Source organism: Podarcis vaucheri (genome assembly GCF_965113315.1).
Source record: "Podarcis vaucheri genome assembly, chromosome: 8".
NCBI lineage: Eukaryota > Metazoa > Chordata > Lepidosauria > Squamata > Lacertidae > Podarcis > Podarcis vaucheri.
In genome coordinates this window covers 65,721,272-65,734,615 of record NC_138766.1, presented here as the reverse complement: position 1 = coordinate 65,734,615, position 13,344 = coordinate 65,721,272, and positions in this window count along the sequence as shown.

Genomic DNA, 13,344 nt, shown 5'->3' with positions numbered 1-13,344 from the left:
GCGCGGTGGCAGCAGGAGACCCCATTAGCTAAAGTGGTGCTTCAGGTTAAGAACAGTTTCAGGTTAAGAACGGACCTCTGGAACGAATTAAGTACTTAACCCAAGGTACCACTCTATTACTATTGTTAAACAACTGGAAGCCAGGAATCTTTGCCTATATACATCACAGAAATCTACCAATACGACCCAGTCTCCAATCTCTCTACCCTTGCTCTATACATTAAGTTGAAAATCTTAATTATTTTGGTCAACTGCCATTTTGCATTCATGGGTGAGTTGATAACTGCCCTGAGGCTACAAAATGAAGAAGACTCAACATCAGATTCCATAGATAAATTTCATTTCTTCATATTACCCCTTGTTACTCTTGACTCTTTGACCCCACCCCCGGCATGGGTCACTTGCATGATCCATAAGAAACTATCCAATAACAGGGACATAGAATTTCAGAGGTTCCGTGGATGAGATATAGCCGTTTTGCAATCAAAACCTTGTACACATATCCTGTTTGAATACTTCACCTCTGTTTTTGCGTCACAACCAGCGGCGTAGCGTGAGTTGTCAGCACCCGGGGCAACGCAAGTAATTTGCGCCCCCTAACCTGGGGCAAGGCAAGTAATTTGCGCCCCCCGCTGCCGCCCAAACGACGCCGCTTGCCCGGAGGAGGAGGTGGGCAGAGAGGCAAGGAAAATGCAACGGCCCAGCAGCTGCAGCAGCACCGGCGGAGGCGGGGCTGTGAGGAGGGGCTGCCTGGCGCGTCCTCCGCGGTGAGCGCTGAGAGCCGCTGCCTGCCGGGCGCCTTCAGCCCGGACGCGCGCACAGCTCGTCGGTTCCGCGAGACATGCGGCTCCGCTACAGCCTGCGCCCGAGGCTCTTCGGCGACTCCGGAGGCAGCGAGCGCGCCCCCCCAGATGTTGCGCCCGGTGCAGCCGGCACCCCTGGCACCCCCCACGCTACGCCACTGGTCACAACAAATTATCCAATAATTTATTTTAATGCTTCGGTTATAGAAAACAGATGGGTGTCTTGAGTTCATATGTTTGAACCAGTCTGGGAGTTATGGCCATGGAAAACTGAACACAAATCATGAGTGTTCATGGACCTGTATATTGTGGCTCTTGCATATGTTTTGTGTCTGCACTTAAGTGATTCACTTGAGATTGGGAGTGTCAATAGCTAACCCAAAGTTCCATTTCACAAAACAGGTAGCAGCCTTAGGCGGCAGTGCTATACACAGGGTGCATGAACCCGGATGTGCTTTGCAGAAATGCAGCGATGCTACAACAGCGGTACGGGCAGTTATCCTTGAGCAAATAATTGGGTTTGGGATGCCAGGCTTATTGGTATTTAGGGAGCACCTATCAATACGTCCAGCAGATGGCACCACACAAACAATATCTGACCTGAAGTAGTAGGTAGATTATGCAGAACGCAAGAGAAACAGCAGCGACTCATTATTATTATTTTTGCAAAGTAAAAATGTAGATAAAGCATTTTCTAGGTCAGGAACTTAAAATCTATTCTGTCCGTGCCCTGCTTTTGAAACTTTTCTGAGCAACTCAGGACCACTTGACTTTAAAAGGATATTATTATCCCAAAGAATGTAACCATTGAATAATAACTGAGATATAGATGGAATATGTATACACACACACAGTGGTACCTCTGGTTAAGAACTTAATTCGTTCCGGAGGTCCGTTCTTAACCTGAAACTGTTCTTAACCTGAGGTACCACTTTAGCTAATGGGGCCTCCTGCTGCCACCTTGCTGGATTTCTGTTCTCATCCTGAGGTAAAGTTCTTAACCTGAGGTACTACTTCCGGGTACTACAGAGTCTGTAACCTGAAGCGTTTGTAACCCAAAGTGTTTGTAACCCGAGGTACGTACTACTGTATATACTGTATTCAGAGAGAGAGAAGTCAATCCCCAAGAATCTATCAGAAGTACACAGTGTCACTGCGAGCCCGGTGAGATGTTACTGCCTGCGAGGTCTGAAGGTACAAGGCCACCACTTGGCTGAAGCTAAGCAGGTCTGGGTTGGGTTAGTGCCTGGGTGGGGGACCACCTGAGAGCCATATGCATTCCACGCTGCCTTCGGCTCCATAACAATACATCACATCCCTGTAGGTCAAGGCCAATACAGTGGTGCCCCGCAAGACGAACGCCTCGCGAGACGAAAAACTTGCAAAACGAAAGGTTTTTTCGAGTTGCCTCGCAAGACGAATTTCCCTATGGGCTTGCTTCGCAAAACGAAGGAGGTCCCCGGACCTCTTTTGAAGCAAGGGGCGACAGGGAGAAGCGATCTTCTCCCCGCAGCCCCAGGTCCGGGGACAGCGGGAAGCGCTTCCCGCTGTCCCCGGACCTCTTTTGAAGCAAGGGGCGGCGGGAAGAAGCGATCTCCCCGCCGCCCCTTGCTTCAAAAGAGGGGACAGAGCGGCGCTTCCCCTCTGTCCCCGGACGGTCTCCATAGGAACGCATTGATTGATTTTCAATGCATTCCTATGGGAAACCGTGCTTCGCAAGACGAAAAACTCGCAAGAAGAAAAAACTTGCGGAACAAATTAATTTCGTCTTGCGAGGCACCACTATATAGATGGTCCACTTGGGGCAAGCTGCAGTGACAGGAGGATGTTGTTATGTTATGTTATGTTATGTTATGTTATGTTATGTTATGTTATGTTATGTTATGTTATGTTATGTTATGTTATGTTATGTTATGTTGTTATGTTATGTTATGTTATGTTATGTTATGTTATGTTATGTTATGTTATGTTATGTTAGAGAGCCCTTAGATTTTCTACTGAGTCCCCTAGGAGACAGAAAGTGCCTGGAAAGCCACTGTGTCTTGGTTGCTTGGCTACTTCTGCATCTGAACTGAAGGTAGCCAGAGCGCACAGCTCCTTCATTCTGCAGCAGGTAAATACAGGGAACCATGTGTGGCATTGTGACGTTAACATATGAGAGTGCTGGAGGTGAAATAGTTAAACAAGTTACCCAATCAGAACCCAGGGGGGTGGAGTCAGAGGGACTATAAAACCAGCTCTGGGAGGGGCAAAGGAGGAGTTCGTTGGGAGTTGGGTGGTTGGTTGGAGTGGGAGTGAATTGGGATAGAGTCTGTGGGGAGGTTGAGTTAGTGTAGCGAAATAAGTTGAGTCAGGAACAGTTAGGAGCTAGGAAGACAAGTAAATATCTGAGAGGTGGTTTAGTGAGTGAGAGCAGGTAGCGGAAGTCATAGGTCTGGATAGGCACCCCATGATTGTAATTGACCGATACCGTTTATGAAACCACACACTTGTTAAACTGCAATAAATAAACAGAATTTTATGTTCCAATTTAAACCTGACTGGACTCAGTATTGTACCAGGTAGGGCCTGGGTGGTGGCAGCGAGAAATAATGTGGTGGCACAGGGATCAATAGACAGTGAAACGTCCGGGAACCCTGTGTGATCGCCACAGGCATCATGGTTGCATCGCCCTGTAGGGGCTGCAGAAACCATCCTACTCTTGGGGGTCTCCTCTCCTCTGAGACAGTTGTGACACTGTACACTGGCACCAACTCAGTGGGCACTTTCAATTGGTTTTTAACCATCATGAGCAGCGGTTACATTTTTGGGGGTAGTGGGGAAACTCAAAAAAGAACTGCATGCACAAGCCTCATTAAATTCCTAAAAAATACAGGAAGACGAAAGGGAAACATCAAAATTAATGGGACACTGCATGGCAGACAAATTACAATACCCCTGGGAGCATTCAAATGGGTACTTGATGATGGGTAATAAATAACCACAGCAGTACTGTAAATAGCAATATCCATTATATAAGCGATCATCGCAACACTGTCAGAATGATCGAAAACAATAATGTTATTTTAGCAAACTGCCTGATCAGGCTGAGATCGTGTAAGTTTAATGAAATGCGAACTGCAACAGACTAGAAGATGAACTGGTTCAGAACAGCAAACTCATCCCAACTCATAAATCCATATCAGATCAGTAGTAAAGCAGATCTTAATAAATCCTAGAGTTACTCACTGGACGCAAGATTTGCTGGACTCAATATTTGTCAACTTAGGCATGTGAAAACTTCACCTGAATCACCCACCCACCTTGTGATTAGGTTGCAAACACAGCTTATGCGTGCCTCTGATAAATACTTTCCCACCTCTAATCCCTCATCCATACAATACCGTTTGTTACAGCACAGTTTTAATCTGAACTAGCACTTTTAAAAGAATCCATAGAAAGTGACCTCCGTTCATACCAAGGACATCACGCTTCATTGTATTTTTTCCAGTCTTCCAATTAAAATACCAATTAAAATATTTGGCCAGGATAACCTTAGATCAATAACAGACGCCTAAGAGTCGGAAATTCTGATTCAATGTAAGGCTGCAGCACAGCAGTAATAGACCTTTCTCCACCAAGAACTCAAATGTTGAATAAATGTAGTCCCATTAAAATAAGCATTTCTTTTGAGCATTTGAAAATGTAGCTAATTCCTCTATGGGGAAGCTGGGCATAAACTTGAGTTGTTTAATTTGTGACCTCTTGAGCCTTGTTGCTGATCAGGTTATTTGGAGGTTAATCACACAACTGTTGGTACCACACAACTGTTCTTCAGCAATATATAACTGAGAATAGTGGAAGCAGAACAAGAATATCTGCATTTATATTTGATTATTTCAGAATGTATTCTCCCTTCTACTAGTTATAGCAGAACTACATATGGTATCGGAACCTATTCCCATTAAAAGCAGGTATCTTACAATCAACCACTCATTTTTCCTGATTTTGACAAGTTTTGTCTAACAGGAACAGGGACAAGAAGCATGTGACTTTCCAGATAGTGTAGGACTCCAACTCCCACAAGCCCCAGCCAGCTTGCCCAGTGGTCAATGTTGATGGGAGCTGTAGTGCAACAACATCTGGTGGACTATGGGTTCTCCATCCCTGTATTAGAGATATAAGCCCTAGAAGCTTCTCTTATTGCAAGCAGAAAAAGTAGACAATGATTCTCAGGATTTCCAGAGTCATGAGCGAGTTGTGTGCTTGGTCAGTGCAACCACAGAATCACACAGCCCTGAATATAACAGACCAACGGCACGTGCCAAGATGCCTCCATAAACTCAGCTGGAAGAATAAATGCTATTACGATGAAATTTTGCAACTTAAACCCAAAGCTTAAAATGAATTCACATGATGTATTTCTGTGTTAATTATAATCCCGTATCCCCCAGACGACTATTAGACATTTAATGCCTCCTTGTTATTCTCATTCCGTTTGAGAAATGCTTGAAAATGTTCCAGCTGTAAAGTGGGTGGATAAAACAGCTGCTTCACTTAATACTTTAAGCCTTTTATGCAAAGACCTATTTCACTATATGGATATTTTAGACATCATAATCTCTCACGTGGAGGTTATACAGCATGTCCTGCAACTCAGACTGTATTTGCACAGAGATGGTTTCACATTCCTGTTGCTACAGCTGTAAGAATAATTTGCAATGAGCAGCCATTTGTGGGGGCCTCACCTGTGTCAGGACCGTCTGTGGGTTGTGTCATTCTTTGAATCTGTTCCACTGATTGCAGGTCTGGAGATAGTTCTGTCAATACAAGGGACGTTATTGGTGGATGATGTCATGTGTGCATATAGAAAATGTCTGAGTTGCTGGCAATTTTCTGGTCTGCCTCCTGAAAAATGCAGATCTCTCATATCCTGCTTCTGATTCCAGGATTGCAGCAGCAGCAGCAACAACAACAACATCCTATCTCCTGAATTTCATTTTGAATAAATACCAAGGCAGTTAACAAATAAAAGCCAACAGCAAAATAACATGTATGAAATCGATTATCTAGCTACTCATAATTAAAATACATAAAATACACATTTCAGCATCCACTGAGGATATCTGCTCCAAAGACTTGTTTGCTGACTAACATGTTCAAGGGAAATTAGGCTTTCCCTTTCAGAAATGTGTACCCTTCCTTCTGTTTTCAGAGTATATAAAGACAGATCCAGAAACTGTGGCTTGAAGTTGATGATAATACCCCATGCACACGTATTAACAAAATCTGAATATGCGCATTGATTTATTTTCAGGCTTCTCAAAGATTACTTAGGATTTGTAAGGGATTATGAATAATAGTTGCCAATCCTCTTTTTCTTCTTTTACTAAATACTGCAAACCCCTTGCTGAAAGTGCTGCTTGAAGATACGCTGGGGAAAGAATGGAAGAACCCTAAAGAAAATAATAATAGGTATGGGATAAATATAAAAATTTACTCGAGACATAAACACCACTTTGGCTTTCACCATTGGAAGCCATAGTGGTGAAGAAGAAGAATATGATGGAAAGTTGGGCAACCTATAGAAATTTACTAAGCGAGAAGGTGGAGAATTTAAATTAAAAGAGTTTAAGGATTTGTAAACAACATGGATACAATATCATTTGAATGAAGTATTTTGAAAAGATATGATTATTGTTCCCCAAGCCCCTGTTTCATAACTAGAGAGATACCTGTTAGACTGCAATGTTAAGGTGATGTCTAAAATGTGTAAGATGTTACTGGAATGGGAGACAAAGGACGAACAAGTGAAATCTTCAATGGGCAATAGATATTGGTCATAACATAGAAATGAAAGCATGGGAATGACTGCGGAATACGGATATAAAATTTACAGCATGTTATGGGTTACGAGAAAATTATATGAAAATATTATATAGTTGGTATCTAACACCTAGTAGACTGGTGAAAATGTTTAAATCAAAATCGAATAAGTGTTGGAAATGTAAAGAAAAAGAAGGTACATGTTTTTCACATGTGGTGGTGTCAGGAACTGGGCAGAGGAGAAATGGTGGAGGCTGCCTCCCCATCCTGACCCTTCCAGGGAGGAGGAAGAGGAAGACAGTACAGATTTACAACAGGGGTTTGAGGCAGGTAGCAGCTCAGAGGCAGATGAGGGGAAAGGTTGGGAAATCATGGGAGAGCCAGAACAACACTCAGCTGACATGTTGTCATTGAAAGCATTCCAGACCCTCCATCTCCCAGAACCCGGCGAGCCTTAAAAGTAGGAGAGCAAAGAGCTCAAAGACAGAGGGCATGTAACAGCACCTGTAGAAGTGACGAATGAGGAAGTGGGAGAGACGGGGGCGTGGGGGTGGAGATTCACTCAGGACAATGCCATTATCTAAGAGACTGGGTTTTATAGCCTTGCTTTGTACAGATTGAAATAATAAAGGATGGTAAGAAACTTTTCCTTGTCTTTATACTTTCCTGGGCAACCAGTGGGGAGCTGCTGAAAGCCTCCTGACAGGTGGTCTTGTAATAAGGTTAAAGCTTACTCAGAAATGATATATAATGAATTGAAAAAGCTGTTTAAGATAACATTTGTAAAAAAACAAAAACCCGGAAGCTTTTCTATTGGGAATTATAGGATCAGAACTACCTAAACAGTATATTAATTCATTTATGTATGCAACTACAGCTGCAAGAATGTTATTTGCTCAAAAATGGAAAGAAGAAGAAGTCCTGAGAGAGGAATGGCTACAGAAACTAATGGATTATGCAGAAATGGCAAAACCTTTCAGAAGAATAAGAAAGCAAGACAACACTTTTAATAAAGGAATGGAAATAGTTTATTGAATATTTCCAAACAAACTGTAAACAGACTGAGACATTGGCAGTATTGTAATAACTTGCAGCTTCAAAAAAACATATATGAGAACAGATGAATAAAATAATAAGCCAAGATAATTTGAAATATGCAGGGAATGATGAAAATAAATTTAAGGAACCGCAGAAAAAGGAGGAAGTTAGGTTTCAAATGTTAGAATTATTGTTGAACTATTGTTGAAATGTATCTAAATGAAGACTATAAATAACATAGTAAAAAAATAAATAAAATAATAATAGAGTTTTCTACCAGTAATGCATGAATTGATCTCTTTCTGCCTTAGCTATACAAGGAGCTATAGGAAAGATCAGGCACAGAATGATTAAAGAGAGATGAGGAATTTGTGGCCCTCCAGCTCTGACCCTCCTATAACTCCCATCATTTCTGGCTGTTGGCCATTTCAATTGTGATACCAGATCTACTTGTGTGTCACAGGAACATGTGTAATTTACACATCTGTTCACAGAAAATGGGGCAATTAATGATAATCCTCTTGGAATCCTTACTGGAGACAATTGCATGCTATATCCAGGATTGCACCAGCTATAAATAGCATGCTTACTTGGAGGAAAATAGAAACTTTTAAAAAAACAAAAACTTTTTTCTTTTTTGAAAAAAAAGAATAAAATAATTTAAGAGTAAAAATTATATATTGTGTGATTTGGGAATGTGACCTTTCACCCCAGTGCTCTAAGAAATTATTTTCCTTCTTTGTGAGCCACGGAACGTCCAAGTGTAATGTATGAACATAAACTCCATCTGTCCTTACAATTCAGTTTCACCCATGACAAAGCACACGTATCAATAACTCTGAATGTTCTGCTGCAAAATGGCACTCTGCAGAATTAGTAGACCATTACTTGTAAGGCAGTGGTCATATTTACTGAAAGGAAGAGGAAGGAGAAGCAATAATAATTTATGCTCCTTTGCCGTAAAGATCTCCACTAGGTCTTTACAATTTAAGAAACTGATTTTGGGATGGAAATTGCATTGGCATATGTGTAAGATGCCGTTTCCTTGACAGACCATTTACCGTAATAATTTACATTCCATGCTATTGATCATGCACATTAAGTGGTTTTTAAATGCTTGCTTTCAAAGGGAACTGAATCATGTTCATGCATTTGACAGTGTATCATTCATAAATGTGTTCCCGTAATTTTTTTTTTTTTTGTGAAAAACGAATACTGAACTGATAGGCATATGAACTGTAGTCAGTAATAAGGTGCAACGGTAGATTTATTGCAAAAGTAATAAGCCCAGCATGTTCCAGGAAACAAGAGTTCAGAGCCAAACCTGAAGGACTGTCCTGTGGAGGCCCTCAGGCATCCAAGACAAAGTCCATCAACATGGGCAGTTCAACAAGCACAGTACCTTAGCTCTGCTTCCCTTTTGTACTTTGCCTGATGGTTGCAGCACCTGGGCTTGATGAGGCAGGTGACCCTCACCTGTCCTAAGCCTACTCCGGCTGAGGACTCATAGACCTTCTCCCAGAGCTAATGAGCCTCACCTGGCCAGCTAGAGAGCTGTGCTGTGGGCCCTGGCCTGTCTCAGCCTCCAAGAGCACTCTACTACTCTATGCCTCAGAACCTGCTGTGCTCATGGAGGTAATAATAATAATAATAATAATAATAATAATAATAATAATAATAATAATATATTATTTGTACCCCGCCCATCTGGCTGGGTCTCCCCAGCCACTCTGGGCAGCTTCCAACAAAGATTAAAAATACATTAAAATGTCACACATTAAAAGCTTCCCTGAACAGGGCTGCCTTCAGATGTCTTCTAAATGTCAGGTAGTTGTTTATCTCTTTGACATCTGATGGGAGGGTGTTCCACAGGGCGGGCGCCACTACCGAGAAGGCCCTCTACCTGGTTCCCTGTAGCTTTGCTTCTCGCAATGAGGGAACCGCCAGAAGGCCCTCGGTGCTGGACCTCAGCGTCCGGGCAGAACGATGGGGTGGAGACTCTGCTTCAGGTATACTGGGCCCCTCTGGTTCCTGTGCACTGACCCCCCCAACCCCTCACCATCCTCTGTCACCCTGTGGGTACTTCAGATAACTTTTACTATCAGGTAGTATATAAAGGCAATGAATGAATGAATGAATGAATGAATGAATGAATGAAGTACAGATCCAGTCCCCCCACAAATTCTTCTTGCACCATTCAGCTGCAAGCAGGGATCTCCCTCCCACCCACCCCCCGGCTCAGACGGAAAGAAAGGTGAACATTTATAGGCAGCATATTAACAGTAGGCAGTGCTGTTTGTCTAGACGTGCCTCCCTCATTTTCTGAGGATGGCATTGGTGCCCGCTTAAGAGGTGTGGAAACTGATTTCTGGCTAGTTCTGGCTGAAAAACAAAGCCCTGACTGTAGCCCCTTCTGCCCTGCCTCTGTGCTGGAATCGGGAGGTTGGTCACAGACAGCAAAGCAAACTCTCAGAGAGGGAGAGCAGAGTTACACAGTCAAGCAAGACAGTTGCAGATCATCACAGCATGGCTTGATAGCTCCAAATATATATTTCCTCCCAAAGCAAATACCAGTATCTGAGAAGGGATTTTCCTCATGGCCAAGGAAAGGGGAGGAAAGTTGTTTTTCCATGGAGTTGTAATAGTTCTGTCCCTGTCCACCATGGAAGTCTCTAGTACCACTGCAAAGTCTTTCTGAAAGCATCTAGGCCATGCAACTCTAACAGAGTCACCTTGAACCAGTACTGATCTTCAGATTGTTCCACAAATGTTTTTTAAGCAACATTTTGAGTCTGCTCATCTCTTTCTCAACTTCCTCAGGTGAGTTCCTTCTTCTGATCTAAATTCTTTTTTAAAATATATATATATATACATATAATAATAATTCGTTTTTATTAAGGATTATATTGTGTTATAAAACAAACAAGCAAGGAAAAGTACATATAGCATCTCCATTTTTTATTCATAATCTTTTTCACAGTTCGTTTATGTTCTGTATGAGACACTATTGTCATAGACATCATGCAGTTGGAGGGAAAGAGAGGGAAGAGAAGGAGGGAGGGAAAGGAGAAGGTAACGTTCTTTTGTTTTATTGTGTAGCATTTGTGTAGGGAATTGTGCTCCTCTTGAATAACTGACTTCCTCTGAGGCTTCAGAGAAAACAAGCACCCCATATTTTGTTCTGCTCTTTGTCCAAAATCAAAATGAAGTAGAACCTGAAAGTTCCCAACATGCTCCATCATCTCATAGGTTCACGGAGTTGCTGGGAATCTTGTAGGCCAGATTGCAGTCCATCCCCTACTTCGATGCAGGAGATCCAGAGTTAGACCATCTCTGACAGATGAATGTCCAGTTTCTGACTGAAGACCTTCAGTGAAGGAAGCTCACAACCCCCATCGGTAATTGGTTCCAATGTCAAATTGCTGTTGCTGCAAAAAATAAAAAATAAAAAAAATCAGCAAATGTTCAGGAGAAACCTACCCTCCTGCAACTGAAGATGAGGCATGGAGAACAAGTCTTTGGCCTCTTGCACATGATAGTCTTTTAGTTATAGTGTGATAGCTATCTTGCACCACATTCTCTTCTCTTCTCCTGGCTAAACAAACCTGGTTCCTTTCACCCTTCTTCATAGGATTTGCTTTCCATATGCCGGAGCATCTTTTGTTATTGTCCTCCAAACTGCTCTAATAGTCTATAGACTTCTTAAAGTGAGTTGCTGAGAAACTTAACTTCAGTCTTGCCTTTGCCTAAATACCACAACAGTCATGCAAATTACAACTTGAGAGATAGGATTATTTAAACCGAAGGTTGGTCGGTTTGTGACAAAACTCATTTCATATTGGAATGGGAGGGGGGGGACGAAGAATTGATGCTGACGGCAAAATTGCTACTTGATGTTACTGCCACAAAGGCCATGAGGCTGTAATAAGAGCTACCTGCATTCAGTCACCAGACATCAGATCAATCATTCACGGCAATTTGCAGATGAAGGCTTTGGGGGAAGTTTTCTTTTTCAATCCTGATGTATGGTTTGCTTGGCTCAAGGAAAGCAAATACCACAAACAGATCATTCAAAGGATGAATAATTTTTTATATTATAGAGAAAGCTACACAGAGCTTTTCTAGACGAGACTGCACATTTATGAAACCAAAGTTTTAAATGAAAAGCTGCCACCTTTAGGAGAAGATGAAAGCAGCCCGCTAGTAACTTCAGAGTTGCAATATTTGAGCTTCATGCAACGTGAGTCCTTGTGGGCCTAAAGACTTTTGAAAGCAGCCAGGTGGTAAAATGGATGCTTACCCATTTCTCTGGGTGGGCGGCTGTTGCAGAGCCTTGCAACATCCCTGGGCAGCCAGAATGCACATGGCTAGGTGACCATTGGGGAATTCCCCTGGCCACCTGGGTAGCAGGACTGGAGTCCTTCATTTCAAATTGGCCAATGAGAGTCCTCCTCTGGAGGGTGTGCCTTGTTGGCTGAAAGGGCATTGGCTGCCCACCTGCCAAGGCAGCCAGTGAGGCATAAAAGCTGATTGTGCCTTTCACCCCCAGCACAGTTGGCCATGTTCCATTACCCTCCTATTTCACACAATTGTTTAAATATCATAAGGCTGCAATCCTGCAACAAATAGGGAAGTTTTCAGCAGGTGTCTAAAATGCTATAGCAAGAGAGGAGTCTGCCTAAGGTCAACAGGGAGGGACTTCCAAAGCACAGATGGTGCCATGCTCAAAGACTGAGAGCCAGTGTGGTGTAGTGGTTAAGAGCGGCAGTCTTGCAATCTGGGGAACCGGGTTCGCTTCCCCACTCCTCCACATGCAGCTGCTGGGTGACCTTGGGCTAGTCACACTTCCCTGAAGTCTCTCAGCCCCACTCACCTCACAGAGTGTTTGTTGTAGGGGAGGAAAAGAAAGGAGATTGTTAGCCGCTTTGAGACTCCTTAGGGTAGTGATAAAGTGGGATATCAAATCCAAACTCCTCCTCCTCCTCCTCCTCCTCCTCCTCCTCTTCTTCTTCTTCTTCTTCTTCTTCTTCTTCTCCTTCTCCTTCTCCTTCTCCTTCTCCTTCTCCTTCTCCTTCTCCTTCTCCTTCTCCTTCTCCTTCTTGCAAATGCAGAAGGAACATTACCGGCACTTGTCAAAGTGCAAGTTCCACAGAGGAAAGCAGTCAACATCCAACATAGGGTTGCTCTGGGGCATCACTGGAAATTTAAATGATGACTTGTGGCCATCTACTCACCATCTGGTCGAGGGCTGGTGAGCTTTGCTGAGGACTCCAGCCACTGCCGGATGGTGCTAGATGCTGAAAATGGGCTTGGAGAAGAGAACTTTTTTTAAATTTAGAAGAGTAATTCTGTCCTTGGTAGCCTAATCCCAGAAGACCATTTAGTGCATGCATATGGTACTTTTATCCAAGCGAAGCATTCAGCGTCTCAGTTAATAGTTTCTTCCTATTCTCTCCACTAAAAGCAGTAATCTTTATAGTGCTGCTGCAAAACATTGGCTAGAACTATAAATAAGAAAAAAGAGGGGTAAAAAAAATTGCATATTGAAGAAAGATCAAAGCATTCATAAAGGGTATTCAGTACACAAAGGAAAAGGCTTGCAGGCACCCAGAGTCGATACTAAGATGATAATCAAGAGAGCTCGAGGTAGAAAATGATTCTTATTAAATAGTGGTTCAGATTAGCCTCCTCGCTTCAA